General features: G+C 43.7%; 1 protein-coding gene across 1 annotated transcript in view; it reads right to left on the bottom strand.

Moving 5' to 3' along the window:
• The window catches only part of LOC147108646 (cadherin-4-like), a 735,941-nt gene that overhangs the window by 222,298 nt on the left and 498,151 nt on the right, over positions 1-15,492 (bottom strand). The gene's annotated exons all lie outside the window — the stretch shown is intronic.

Raw genomic sequence — 15,492 nt, 5'->3', positions numbered from 1 at the left:
TGTTTCTAAAGAAATTCCTCCAATTGCACTTTGTGTTTTATTCAGTCCATGATCAGTGTGGCCAAACAGTCTCGATTCCTTTTTACCCTGCAGTCTCTCTCAGCAACGCAGTCCACAGCGGAAAGCATTTCTCTTTTATATCAACATATATGCACTGGGAATATTATCTCGACTCAAAGTCTTGAAGTCTGATCTGAAATTGAGCTTGAGGGGGGAACTGGAATCCACATGGAAGGCACCACACAGGGCATCAAAATTCAGTTGGAATAGACGTTTGTTAGTTTAAGATATTAAACAGGACCTGCTTGATATCTAACAGGCTTTGAAAATGATACTCATCTTCCCCAGAAACGAGGTAGAATGACTAACACCACAGTCTCTTACACATTCCTGACTGTTTGAAAATTCACTAATTTTGGCACATTGGCCACTCAGAACTGGATGCACTTAATCAGGATGACTCAGTAGTGCTTGCTCTATGTTTCTAATAAGAAACTGATGCCAAGTTTCTTTCTTAATTGTTAACAATTTACCTGCAATTACTCCACAATGTAATGAAGAATACTTTCAGGTCTATTATTATTATTATTTTTTTTAAATGCTTCTTTCCCACCCCTCCCGCCGCCCCCTGCCATCTTGTTCCCCTTCTTTCCTGCAGGTAATAAACTCTGGCTGATGTTTCCCCTCCCTAGCCCGCATTACTGGGGCTAATGTTTCTGCCCCTAGTCACACGCCCAGCTGAGACCAACTACATCAGATGACAGAGGCTTCATCAGTTGGAAATGGTTATTTTCAGAGTATAAAAATTTAAGAATGTTTATTTTTTTTCCAAAGAGAGCAACAATCCTTCTGCAGGAGAAGGGAGGAAACAGAACTGTCTGTTAACTACTTTTATGTAATAGGGATGGGATTATAAAGTGAGATCAGTGTACAAATCTCCTGCATGGACACGGTTTTAGGAAGTTTCTTCGAGAGTTATTGGCTCATTCTAGGGTATATGCAGGATAAACAAATTGAAAATGATTTCCTTTGTAGGTAAACTATCATTGATTGAGAAACCAAAGTCAATGTTGATTTTAAAATGTGGGGGGGGGGGTGATTTTCACCTTCACTGCCTGGGCAGTAACCTGCTGATCACTCGCCCTTTATAGAACAAAAATCAGGCAGGTTCTACAATGGTCATGCCATCTGCTCTGCCAGGTTACCATCCAGGCAGTGAAGTTAAAAATGGCCCCCTTTCTATCCCCACCGTGCTGTTCATTACTTGCCAGTTATAAAGCCCAGGGCAAGGGAGGCCAAGAATCCAAGGCCCATAAGGAAACTTTATTTTTAATGACCTTGCTGGGCTTCCTCTGGCCTCAAACCAGCTCCCGGCAGATTCGACCTGGTGGGGAAGCCACCACTGCTCCCCTGCTCAGGCCTCGGGTTAAAATGATGCAATCGGATCCCAACCTGCATACTTAAAGGCTTGGGGTAGGTGTCCTTGGCACCTGCAATTTAAAATTGCAGTCAGTCAGATCGGGGCAGGAGTGGGCAAGTCCCACTCCATTTTAACTGCCCCTTCCTTGGCTGGTTTTTGCCAGGATGCGGCAGATTTTATCTAGACCATCTGATTAAACTATAGAATGGACAAAATGCAACAATCTTACAGTGCAAGTCATTAAATGTTACCTTGATCTGTGAGCTGATTCTAAACATATATCGACTTTAACAACTTTGCAATGTTGTTCAAAATAACTATTCACAAAAGCTATACTTCTCTGGCATGTTAAACGTGTTAAACAGTTGTGCGAGGTTAATTTTTTTAATTAATTAAACATGGCGAAGCAGATTGCAGCATTCAACAATGGTCCATGGATAAGAGTATTAACCAATGTTATGACTACAGTGTATTTTAAAGTGACACCCATCCATCATTTATCACTCCTTTCCATGGTCTGTGCATTTGATAATTTCTGATTAGAGCATTTTATGCCAAAAAAATCAAAATTTTCATTAAACTTTCCATTATATGGTGTCATGCTACCAAATCACTCATCAAACTGTTCAGTTACACTCCTGCAACAGAATAAATCTATTTTTCTCATTTATATGCTGGACTTTATAAAGAAAACAGACTTGCAAAGAGAGTGGGCCACACAAAAATCAATTCCTTATTGGCTGTTCAGCAAAAGTATTGAATGTTTAGTGCAACTCTTTCTTTGCATCCTTTCTCAGCCTCTGGGACAGAAGCTCCCTTTGATCTATATTTTTCTCATTAAACTCTTAATCTGCAGCGCTCTCCCCAAGCTATAAAGTTCAGTCATAAGTCACACGACTCATCCACTTTGAAAATGAAATGAGAAGTGTCGAAGTAGTGTCTACTGGGAGGGCAGGATACTGTTCAAATTTCCAGTCAGATCTCGATGCTGCTAGCAATGTTAACCTAACCCATCCGGCAGTAAACTGATGGCACCGTTTACAACGCTAGATTTTGCACTCCTCCCGATTTTAAATTTCACATTGGGCGTGGCGTAAAGCCCGATGTTCCACCCGATCCAGTGGGTTTCCCGCCCAATGAGTTAAGTTAAAATTACCCCCGTTTAATCCATGTTGGTTTTTGGGGACTGTGCTTCAAAAGCTAATGTGGGCATTGAGTGATGGCACCAATCATGTCAACATACAGGACAGCTTCTGGTCAGTTAAAAACGAAAGAACAACAGATGCATTTAAAATTCACGTTTTAAATTAGAAATTGCCAGATACCAGGAAAAGGTACAGGTATGAAAGTCTTCCCTCGAGTATGCTTTTAATACATTACATTTTAAAAACCACGGCCATGATTCTTACCCATTGCTGTGATAGCAAACTACAGTTAGTTTTACAAACAGAAATGTCACCATTGCTTCAAAATCATATTTCTCTGTTGGAGTAGTACGCATAATTTTAAATAGGCACAAGTCTCCTCCTGCCCTAAAGCCACCATTTTGTTGCCAACCATCAGGAAGATTTTTTAGGGAGCTGTAGGTAATTTGTTTTGTTTATGGGATGTGGGCGTTGCTGGCAAGTCCAGCATTTATTGCCCATCCCTAATTGCCCTTGAACCGCTGCAGTCCATGTGGTGAAGGCACTCCCATAGTGCTGGTAGGGAGGGTGTTCCAGGATTTTGTCCCATCGATGATGAAGGAACGGCGATATTGAAGGACTGAAGATATTTATTCTATATATAATTTTTTTTTTGGTGCTGTGACATATCCAGCTTTTATCTGGCCTAATTTCCATTGTAGGTATTTTGGAGAGGCAAGAGGGGAGAATTAGATGGTAGTAGCTTTTCACTTCTGATGTTCAGTGATATGGAAAGATCATTAATAATTTTCCCAAAAGCAGAATGACCTCTTACAGCATGAAAATCAACCAGTTCTTATCTGTTACTCCACATGGGAATATTGCACTTCTTAACTAAAACTGTGGGGCGTCAACCTTGGCTCAAAGATAGCACTCTCATTTCTGAGTCAGAAGGTTGTGGGTTTAAGCCACTCCAGAGACTTGAGCAAATAATCTAGGCTGACACTCGAGTGCAGGATTGAGGGACTGCTGCACTGTTGGAGGTGTTGTCATAAAGCCATTCGGCCCATCGATTCGTGCGGCTCTCTGTAAAGCAATCCAGTCAGTCCCATTCCCCCGCCCTATCTCCGTAGCCCTGCAAGTTTATTTCCCTCAAGTGCCTATCCAGCCTCCCCTTGAAAACATTGAGTGTCTCCGCTTCCACCACTTCTGTTGGCAGCGAATTCCAGGTCATCACCACTCGCTGCATAAAAATGTTTTTCCTCACATCCCCCCCCCCCTTATCTCTTGCCCAAAATCTTAAATCTGTGTCCCCTAGTCCTTGTAACATCAACTAGTGGGAACAGTCTTTCCCCGTCTAGCCTGTCCAAACCCGTCATAATCTTGTACACCTCTATCAAATCACCCCTCAACCTCCTTTGCTCTAATGAAAACAAATCCAACTTCTCCAACCTGTCCTTGTAGCTAAGATCCCTCATCCCCAGAACTAATCTGGTAAATCTCCTCTGCACCCTCTCAAGGGCTTTTACATCCTTCCTAAAATGTGGTGACCAGAACTGGATGTAATACTCCAGTTGTGGCTTAACCAGCGCTTTATAAAGGTTCAGCATAACTTATCTACTTTTGTACTCAATACCTCTATTTATGAAGCCAAAGATCCCATATGCTTTGTTAACCACTCTCTCAATATGTCCTGCCACCTTCAGGACCTATGCACATTACTGTAACTCCCAGGTCCCTCTGTCCCTGCACACTCTTTAAAACTGTGCCATTAGGTGTATATTGCCTCTCCCTGTTCCTTCTGCCAAAATGAATCACCTCACACTTCTCTGTATTAAATTCCACCTGCCACTTGTCTGCCCATTCTGCTAGCCTTTCTATGTCTTTTTGCAGTCGATTGGTATCATCATCACTGTTTGCCAGACCCCCAAGTTTGGTGTCATCGGTAAATTTAGAAATTCTACTTTGTATTCCAATATCCAGGTCATTTATATACATCAAAAAAAGCAGTGGCCCCAGCACTGACCCTTGGGGAACACCACTGTCTACCATCCTCCAGTCTGAAAAACAGCCATTTACCAAAACTCGCTGTTTTCTGTCCTTAAGCCAATTCCTTATCCAAGCTGCTACTGACCCACCTATTCCACGAGCCTCAATTTTGTTAACCAGCCTTCTATGTGGGGTACTTTGTCAAACGCCTTCCGAAAATCCATGTAGACAACATCCATTGCATTCCATTCATCAATCCTCTCTGTTACTTAATCAAAAAATTCAATTAGATTAGTCAAACACGATCTGCCTTTTACAAATCTGTGTTGGCTCTCCTTAATTAGCTTAAACCTCTCCAAGAGCCCGTTAATTTTTTCCTTGATTATTGTTTCTCGAACTTTACCCATCACTGATGTTAAACTGACTGGCCTGTAGTTATTAGGATTGTCCTTGCACCCTTTCTTGAACAATGGTGTCACATTTGTCACTTTCCAATCCTCAGGCACCTCCCCCGCATCTAGGGAAGATTGGAAAATTATGGCAAGCCCTTCCACTATCTCCTCCCCCAATTCCCTTAGCAACCTGGGATGCAAGCCATCTGGACCAGGCGACTTGTCCACTCTAAGCATACCCAGCCTTTCTAGTACATCCTGTCTATCAATTTTCACCCCTTCCATTGCTTCTACCTTTTCCACTTCTACCAATATTTTGTCAGCATCCACCTCCTTAGTAAACACTGATACAAAGTACTCATTGAATATTCTAGCCTTGCCCTGTGCCTCTAAGCAAATATCACCTTTTTTGTCCCTAATAGGACCACCCCGCCTCTTACTACCAACTTACTGTTTACATGCCGGTAGAAGATTTTTGGGTTCCCCTTTATGTTAACTGCCATTCTACTCTCATATTCTCTCTTTGCCAATCTTATTTTCATTTTCACATCCCCTCTCAACTTATTGGACTGGTTCTCCCTTGAAGAATTCACCTGACATGCATCATACAACCTCTTTTTTTGTTTCATCATCTTCTCTATCTCCCTGTCCTTTTGATTAAGATTAGACAAGGCCCCATCTGTCTTTTCAGCAGGGGAGCTCGCCTGATTCCTGGCCAACATCCATCCTTCAAGCAACAGCACTAAAATATCTAAAATAGATTATTGGGCCATTTATCTCATTGCTGTTCATTGGACTTTGTTATGTACAAATTTGCTGCCACATTTATCTACATTAGAATAGCTGCACTTCAGAAGTTCATTGGCTATGAAATGCCATGGGACATCCTAAAGCCATGAAAGTCGCTATAATGTATATGTATATATATATGTATATATATATTATATATATAGACACATAAGAATATATATAAAAAAATATATAAAATATATATTTAAAAAAATATAAAATATATATATAAAAAATATATATAAATATGAATGTTCTTTAAATGCATATCTAGCAAACTAAAATGTCTATGCAATTTCAGTCCAAGTTATAGCTACCCTTGTAGAAATTGCAGTTTATTTTATGATCAGTTTTCATATACTACTTTTGTGCATCAAAACATTATTTTACTACCAGAATAACAACATTTTAGAGCTCCTTTAAGCTCAGCCACTCAGCTTTTTAAATTTAAAATAAACAGCAAAAATCTCTCTCTACCAAGAGGAAGAGTGATTTCAATCTAGAGCTTGAGCAGCTTTAGTCATGTTCAAGTCTTGAGCACATAATCTAGGCTGACACTGTAGTGTAGCACTGAGTGAATGCTGCATTATCACAGGTGCCACGTTTCAGATGAGACATTAAACCAAACCTGTAAAAGATGTGATGAGGCGTTTTAAAGAGAAACGGAGAGTTCTCCTGGTATCCTGGCCAAATTCCTCTCAATCAACAGCACCAAACTAGATTAATTGGTTGTTTATCTTATTTGCTGTTTGTGGAACCTGGTTGTGTGCAAATTGGCTGTCGTGTTTGCCAACAAAGCAACTGCACTATAAAAGTAATTCATTGGCTGTAAAGCACTTTGGGGGTTCCCAAGAATATGAAAGGCACTATATAAATGAAAGTTCTTTCTTCTTTTACAGATGACCTATGATGCTGCACAGACCAATCTCCTTATTCTCCAGTTCCAAGCTAAGAGGAGAGGTGACAGAGTCTACAGATTTAAGTAACCCTTTAATCCATTGTAGTAAACCTAAAAAATGATGGTAGTTCCAGAAGATTCTGCTTTGACATGTAGTGTTAGTTCCAAAATAGTGCAAGCACTGATCTAAATTATAGTGTGGAACTCCAGGTATCTAAACAAAGGAAGAGTATGCAGTGAGTTTATGGCAATAGAGTGTTAGCTAGGTCATTGTAGTACAAGAACAGCCACTGTTCAAGTAAGTCACCAAAAGAATTGCTGATTCAATTGCAGATAACTGTCTTCTGTTCTCTGCAAGCATGTTATAAATAAAATCTCATAAGTAAATTGAAACTGTAGAGAAAAATTTCACCATTGGGTCATTGTTGTGTGAATCAGCTGGTTGGTTTTAATTAAGAAGCAACCTGCTGGAAGCTCACACAAAGAATCTACTTTCATTAAATGAATCCACATTTGTCTAGGGTCTGTCTCAACATTATGAGGCAGAGTAGTAGGCGCAGGCAGGTAGTGCAGGGGTCTCCTGTGGCCATCCCCTCTCAAACAGATATACCAATTTGGATATTGTTGAGGGCGATGGCTTATTGGGGGAAGGCAGCAGCAGCCAACTTCCTGGCACCATGGGTGGTTCTGCTGCACAGGATGGGAGGAAAAAGAGCGGGAGAGCTATAGTGATAGGGGATTCTATTGTAAGGGGAATAGATAGGCATTTCTGCATCTGCAAACGAGACTCCAGGATGGTATGTTGCCTCCCTGGTGCAAGGATGTCTCGGAGTGGCTGCAGGGCATTCTGGAGGTGGAGGGTGAACAGCCAGTTGTTGTGGTGCATATCGTACCAATGATATAGGTAAAAACCAGGATGAGGTCCTAAAAGCTGAATATAGGGAGTTAGGAGGTAAATTTAAAAATATGAACCCAAAGGTAGTAATCTCAGGATTGCTACCAGTGCCACGTGCTAGTCAGAGTAGAAACAGAAGGATATTTCAGGTGAATACGTAGCTAGAGGAATGGTGCAAGGGGGAGAGATTCAAATTCCTGGGACATTGAAACCGGTTCTGGGGGAGGTGGGACCAGTACAAATGAGACGGTTTGCACCTGGGCAGGACCGGGACTGATGTCCTAGGGGGAGTGTTTGCTAGTGCTGTTGGGGAGGGTTTAAACTAAAATGGCAGGGGATTGGGAACCTGTGCAGGGAGACAGAGGAAAGAGAAGCAAGGATAGAAGCAAAAGACAGGAAGGAGAAATGCAAAAGTGGCAGTCAGGGAAATCAAGTGTTTAAATCAAACATGGCCACAGTAAATAATAATTCTAAAAGTTCTAAGAGTATTAAAAAAACAAGCCTGAAGGCTGTGTGTCTTAATGCGAGGAGCATTCATAATAAGGTGGATGAATTAGCTGCGCAAATAGATGTAAATGGATATGATATATGTAGCCAAGTGGGAAAATGCAGTGAATATTTAAGTCCACTAGATGGCGCGGTTCATTTTCCCCTTTAGAATTTGAAAAAAGGAGAAAAGGGTTATGGGTAAGGCCATGTGATGCCAAAGGAACCTCCCCTTTCTTCACAGCCTCCATTTTCTAGATCCAGCGTGGGGGGTGTGCTCTGAGGAGAGTTGGGGTGAATATGACTTTTGAAATGAACTTAGTCTGCGTAAAGTACAACTAAAACAGCATTTAGTGCAGCCAGACATAGTTTTAAAGTGATATTGTTTCCCAAATCACTCGATATCACGGGGATGCTTGTAGATTGTCCCACCATGTGCTGGTGTTAACCTTTGTTAAAATTGTTGTTGAGTCCTTGGGGCTACGTTTCGAACGAGTTTAATACTTTCTGTTTGCTTGTAAGAGGTGACAAGTGATAACGGGACATACGAATGTATGGTATGATATGTTTTGTTTTGTATAATGATTGTTAGTTAATTAACTGCCTTCACCTGTGGTTTGCCTCATGTTCTGTTTTGCAGCAAGCCACTGCCGTATTTTGTCGACTGTGTTTTATGTATTTACAATTTCATCCTAAACCTAGACCCAAGTTATTAATACAGAATAAAAAACCCCAAAAACGAAAGTTTGTGTCCTGTGCTGCTCCATTTCGCCAGGCTACACATTTTGGTACCAGGAGTGGGGTCTGTTAGCTTGGAGTTTCTCAGGTTTGGGAAAGTTACATAAAATACGGCAGTGGGGGAAGAGCGGTGTGGTGCCAAGTGGACCTGGAGACGGACGGAGAGTGCTGCCTGGGGTTGCTAAGGAGGACCAGACCAGACAGACGGGATCCAGAGGGCGCCAGGACCAATCTGGGAGAGGACCCATCAAGGCACCGAGGAGGGACACCATTGGAGAAGAATCGTCGCAGCGGCCATCCCATTCAGTGACTGTCAGGGACTTGTGAACTGAGTCAAAATGTTAGACCCTCCTGAGGAGGCGGGTGGAGCTCGCAATTCGGATGGTGAGGACAATACCTCTAGTGTGGGTGAGGGCAACCAGATAGATGAACTCAAGGCACAGATTTCAGAGTTGAAAAAAAACCATGACCAAGCAATGGCAATTATTGCCACTCTAGGTAATGGGGCAACCAAGTCATATGTGTATGTACCCAGAGAGCGTCAGATCCAACCATTCAGTGGTGAGGTATCCAAAGATAGTCGTTCAGTTGATGAGTTCATTGAAGAGGTTGAAAGTGTACTACGAGCTAGAGATCAGACTCCTGCAGAGCAGGTAGATTTCATTCGATCTTTGTTGAGGGGGGCAGCCCTACAGGAAATTAGGTTACGGTTGGGTGGAGAGTCTAAGCAGCCCAGTGACCTGTTCAGTTACCTAAGGGGGGCTTTCACCGAAAAACGCAGTGAGTCCCAGCTGTTAGAAACTTTCTATGGACGCAAGCAAGAAGAGGGTGAAGATTTCCGAGAATACTCACATGCACTCTCTCAGATTATTAGAACTTTGGTAAAGCAATCACCTGATGCTGTGCCGGACACAAAACGGGTTGTCAGAAACAGATTTGTTGATGGTGTTAGAGATCCCTCACTCCGGAGAGAGTTGCGCAAGTTTGTACGAGACAACCCCCAGTCTACCCTGTTCGATGTACGTGAGGAAGCTGTCTTATGGTCCTTAGAAGACCAGCCCTGTAGCACTAAAGTTGCAAAGAGCAAGAATGTAGTGTGTGACAGTACGGGGAGGGATCTTCAGTGTTCTGCCATTGGGGTACCAGGCAGCCAGGCTGTCACTTTACAGGATGTTCTTAAAGTGGTGGCGGAACAGGGTAAAGCTATCGGGGAACTAACAGAGGCAGTACGGGGTCTTGCTCTACAGAAGGAAAACACGGGTAATGACAAGGTTGGGAAACCTAGAGCCAAGCCAAAGTTCACTGATGAAGGTCAGCCTATTTGCTTTAAGTGTAACGGGGCGGGGCACATTGCCAAACAGTGTCCTCAGAAGCACGAGGTAGCAAACACATCCACCACTGCTGGCTGGGGTGCAGGAAAACTAACTCCCTCGATTGCCATGAGCCGGGCAATGCGAGGAAAACCTGCAGGCTCTCAGAACAGTATTGGTATTCGTGACAGATTTCTTGACCGTGCAGTAGGTAAATGTCCAGTAGTAGATCTCAAGATTGGGGGGGTTACTGCTAACTGTTTACTGGATACCGGGAGCCAAGTCAGCACTATTACTGAAGTTTTTTTCAGAGAGCACTTACTTGGGAGGGATGAGGATATGCTGCCTACAACCGGGTGGCTTAAGATCACTGCCGCCAACGGGTTGGACATTCCCTACTTGGGCTACCTTGAGTTAGACGTTGAAACTATGGGCATAACCTTACCCGAATGTGGTTTCCTGGTAGTCAAAGAGCATCAGCAGTCACAGCCTGCAGCACCAGGTCTTATTGGTATGAACATCATCAGCCGATGCAGACAACTAGTTCATGCTGAGTTTGACACTACTCTAGGGGGAAAGTTGGATTCAGATTGGAGGGAAGCATTTCAGCAAGTACAACAGTGTAACATCACTCCAAAGTCATCTTCTGTCCGTGTAGCTGGTAGGGGTGCTGTACATGTGCCTGCGTCTTCCATAGCTACAGTCTATGTAAAGGGACTTAAAACTCAGTCAGGTGGCAGCACTAAAATGCTGTTGGAGCCAGGTAACACACCATTGCCAGGTGGCCTGGTAGTTGTCCCCACTCTAGTTGAATCAAAGGGACATTTATTTCCAGTGCAGGTGGTAAATTTCTCTGAGGAGGATGTGTGGTTAAGCCCCAGGACTAGGCTTGGTATTCCGACTCAGGCAGAGTGTGTAGACAAGGACTCCTGTGAGGTGCGATTTCAACGCATCTCCGCTGACACAGAGGAAGTAACTGTTGGCAGAAAAGAAGGACAGATGACAGACCAAGACATTCAGTTGCTTTTGGACAAACTACACATAGGTGGCACACAGGGCCAACAAGCAGAGTTAGGTGCACTTTTAGCCAGGTATTCGGAAGTATTTGCTTTTAAGGATGAGGACCTAGGCTACACTGATAAAGTTGAGCATGAGATTAACTTGGTAGATGACGCACCAGTTACAGAGCCATACTGTCGTATCCCACCTACACTGTACAAAGAGGTGAGGGACCACATCACTAAGCTTTTAAGAAAGTGTGTCATCCAGGAGAGCAATAGTTCATACGCTTCACCCATAGTGGTAGTTCGTAAGACTGATGGAGACATACAACTATGTGTTGACTTTAGGAAACTAAACTCAAAAACCAGACGTGACGCATTTCCTTTGCCCCGCATTGACGAGAGTTTTGATGCCCTTCATGGTGCAAAGTTCTTCTCGACCATTGATCTTGCAAGTGGGTACCACCAGGTTGCTGTTCGTGAAAGTGACAGGCCTAAGACTGCTTTTACAACTCCTTTTGGCCTTTTTGAGTACCTCAGAATGCCTTTTGGTGTCTGTAATGGACCTGCGACTTTTCAACGACTTATGCAAGCGACTATGAGCGACTTAGTGTTCCACATCCTATTAGTGTATTTAGATGACATCCTTGTGTTCTCTCAGACCTTCCCGGACCATTTAGAGAGGCTTGAGACAGCTCTAAGACGACTGAAAGAGACAGGGTTGAAAGTAAAGCTTGAAAAGTGTCACTTCCTGCAGCAGGAAGTCAGGTTCCTTGGGCATCAAATTTCAGGGGAGGGTATAGGGACAGATCCAGAGAAAATTGCCGCCGTAAAGAAGTGGCCGGTCCCCAGTACAGTCAAAGATCTGAGGTCATTTCTTGGTTTCTGTAGTTATTACAGGAGGTTCATTGAGGATTTTTCTAAACGAGCTGGCCCTCTCCATGACGTAGTCAATGCATGCCTTAGGGAAGACAGCCCAGCAAAAGCAAAACGGTTGTTTGAAGGTTCATGGACAGCTGCGTGCCAAGCTGCTTTCGAACAGCTGAAAGAAAAGCTGATCAGTGCTCCAGTGTTAGGTTACGCAGATTTCACTCAGCCTTTTATTGTAGAGACGGATGCCAGTAACCTAGGATTAGGTGCCATCCTCCACCAGCAGCAGGGAGATAGGAAGAGAGTGATAGCATATGCCAGTAGGAGGCTCCGTAATGCTGAAAGAAATGACAGAAACTACAGCAGTATGAAACTAGAGCTCCTCGCCCTCAAATGGGCTGTTTCAGAGAAATTTCGAGGTTACCTTCTAGGTTCCAAGTTCACTGTCATAACAGATAACAACCCCCTGTGTCACCTTTCTACAGCTAAGTTAGGTGCTGTTGAGCAAAGATGGGTGGCTCAGTTAGCTGTTTTTGACTTTGACGTCAAGTACCCGCCCAGGCCGCTGTAATGCAGCAGCAGATGCCCTCTCTAGGCAGCCGTTAGCAGAGGAGCCCGAGTCAGACAGTGGGGATGCAGACTATGATGGTTGTGTGGCCATATGTAATGTCACTCACAAGGGAACAGCTCTAGGACCAGACTTAGGGACAGCAGGAGTCAAGTGCTGTAAAGTCAGACAGATCCGTGTTTCGGACGCAGAAGAAAGTACTGAGCGTAGTGAGTTGCAGGGTAACACACCAACACTTCCCGGTTACTCTAAAGAGGAACTACGTAAGTTTCAAGACACAGACCCCACCCTCAGCGTGTTTAGGAAGTTTTGGGGTGAGCAGCGAAGGCCAACTTACAAGGAGAGGTCGCAGTTATCCAAGCTAGTATTATCCACGTTAAAGCAGTGGCCCCGTATTTGTGAGCAAGATGGTTTGTTGTACCGTGTAATCGAGGATGTCCATGTTGGTGAGCGTCACCAGCTACTACTGCCCTCTTGTTTGAAAGAAGTCGTGCTTGAAGGTGTGCATGATCGTATGGGCCATCAGGGAATAGAGCGCACACAGAACCTTTTGAGACAGAGATGTTTTTGGGTTGGGATGTATGGGGATGTGGAACAGTGGGTCAAGAAATGCGAGAGGTGTATTTTGACAAAAATGCCCCACCCCAAGATACATGCCCCTATGAAATCATTTCTAGCCTCCCGGCCCCTTGAAGTAGTTGCTGTAGATTTCACCATGCTGGAACCGGCCTCCGATGGTCGTGAGAATGTGTTAGTGGTGACCGATGTTTTCACTAAATTCACACAAGCCTTCCCTACTCGGGACCAAAAGGCTGATACCACAGCAAAAGTCCTTCTCAAAGAGTGGTTCATGAAGTATGGGGTCCCAGAAAGATTGCATTCAGACAGAGGTCGAAATTTTGAGAGTGAAATCATTGCCGAGCTGTGTAAGCTTTATGGTGTAAAGAAAACCCGCACTACCCCACACCACCCAGAAGGAAATGCTCAATGTGAGAGATTCAACAGATCTTTACATGATCTTTTGCGTACACTGCCTCCAGAAAAGAAGCGCCGCTGGCCTGAGCACTTATCTGAGTTGGTGTATGCCTACAATGTAACACCCCATGCTACGACTGGCTACTCACCGTACTATCTGCTTTTCGGGGTTCATCCACACCTTCCTGTAGATGCTTTATTAGGTCAGGAGCAAGTGTTAGACAAGAAACATGAGTGGTTGGTTGTCCACCAAGAGCGTTTGAAGGAGGCACATGCAAGGGCAAGAGAGTACACTGAAAAGAAATCAGCTCAAAGAATTGAACTTAACAAAGACAAAGTGTACTGTCCAACCATTGAGGTGGGTCAGTTGGTATACTTACGACACAGGCCTTTGGGTAGGAACAAAATTCAGGATGCTTGGGGTCATACTGTGTACAGAGTGGTGGAGGTACAGGGTACTACACATGCAGTTGAGCCTGTAGAGGGCGGTCCTTTAAAAAGGGTCCATAGAGTTAATCTTAGGCCATGTGTTACCCCTGTCCCTGAGCCTAGGCGGACGAGAACCAAGTCCCCTGTCACTGTACCCCCTGTCACTCTTTTGACAGAATCGTTGCCAGAGCCCTCTGATACTGAGTTTGTTGTGGTAGAGGAAGTCACCTATCCAGAGTTAACTCAGGAGGAAAAAGTAAACAATGATCCTGTTGGTAACGCCCAAGATGTACAGGAATCAGAGGCTGTTTCTGAGCCAGAGCATTCAGATCCTTCTGAGTGTGGGACTGAGGTTGAGGTACCCATTCCGGCTCCTCGCAGAACTAAAAGAGCCAATGCTGGGGTAAACCCTAACCCATACCATTTGCCTCAGTCAGCCTGTAATGCAGTCTCACTCAGTCCTGAGGTGTTCTCTCATGTTTTATCGAGTCTGGGTACTGCATTTTTTCGAGAAGCTGTAAAAGAAGTGAAAAACGGGTGCTAAGTCACCGAGGACGTTGACTTTAAAGCAGGGGAGAATGTAGCCAAGTGGGAAAATGCAGTGAATATTTAAGTCCACTAGATGGCGCGGTTCATTTTCCCCTTTAGAATTTGAAAAAAGGAGAAAAGGGTTATGGGTAAGGCCATGTGATGCCAAAGGAACCTCCCCTTTCTTCACAGCCTCCATTTTCTAGATCCAGCGTGGGGGGTGTGCTCTGAGGAGAGTTGGGGTGAATATGACTTTTGAAATGAACTTAGTCTGCGTAAAGTACAACTAAAACAGCATTTAGTGCAGCCAGACATAGTTTTAAAGTGATATTGTTTCCCAAATCACTCGATATCACGGGGATGCTTGTAGATTGTCCCACCATGTGCTGGTGTTAACCTTTGTTAAAATTGTTGTTGAGTCCTTGGGGCTACGTTTCGAACGAGTTTAATACTTTCTGTTTGCTTGTAAGAGGTGACAAGTGATAACGGGACATACGAATGTATGGTATGATATGTTTTGTTTTGTATAATGATTGTTAGTTAATTAACTGCCTTCACCTGTGGTTTGCCTCATGTTCTGTTTTGCAGCAAGCCACTGCCGTATTTTGTCGACTGTGTTTTATGTATTTACAATTTCATCCTAAACCTAGACCCAAGTTATTAATACAGAATAAAAAACCCCAAAAACGAAAGTTCGTGTCCTGTGCTGCTCCATTTCACCAGGCTACATATAATTGGGATTATGGAGTCATGGCTCCACAGTGACCAAGGCTGGGAATTCAACATCCAGGGGTATTCAATATTCAGGAAGGACAGGCAAAAAGGAAAAGGAGGTGGGGTAGCATTGCTAGTTAAAGAGGAGATTAACACAATATTAAGGAAGGATATTAGCTCTGATGATGTGGAATTTGTATGAGTAGAGCTGAGAAATACCAAGGGGCAGAAAACGTTAGTGGGAGTTGTATACAGACCCCCAAACAGTAATGCGGAGGTTGGGGATGGCTTTAAACGGGAAATTAGAGATGCGTGCAATAAGGGCACAGCAGTTATCATGGGTGACTTTATTCTACAGATAGATTG

This window comes from Somniosus microcephalus, chromosome 13 (assembly GCF_052327205.1).
Source record: "Somniosus microcephalus isolate GS21.2 chromosome 13, FLI_Smic_1.0, whole genome shotgun sequence".
In the NCBI taxonomy this organism is placed as follows: domain Eukaryota; kingdom Metazoa; phylum Chordata; class Chondrichthyes; order Squaliformes; family Somniosidae; genus Somniosus; species Somniosus microcephalus.
The sequence above is the reverse complement of the archived record's forward strand: the minus strand, read 5'-3'. Positions and strand labels throughout refer to the sequence as shown.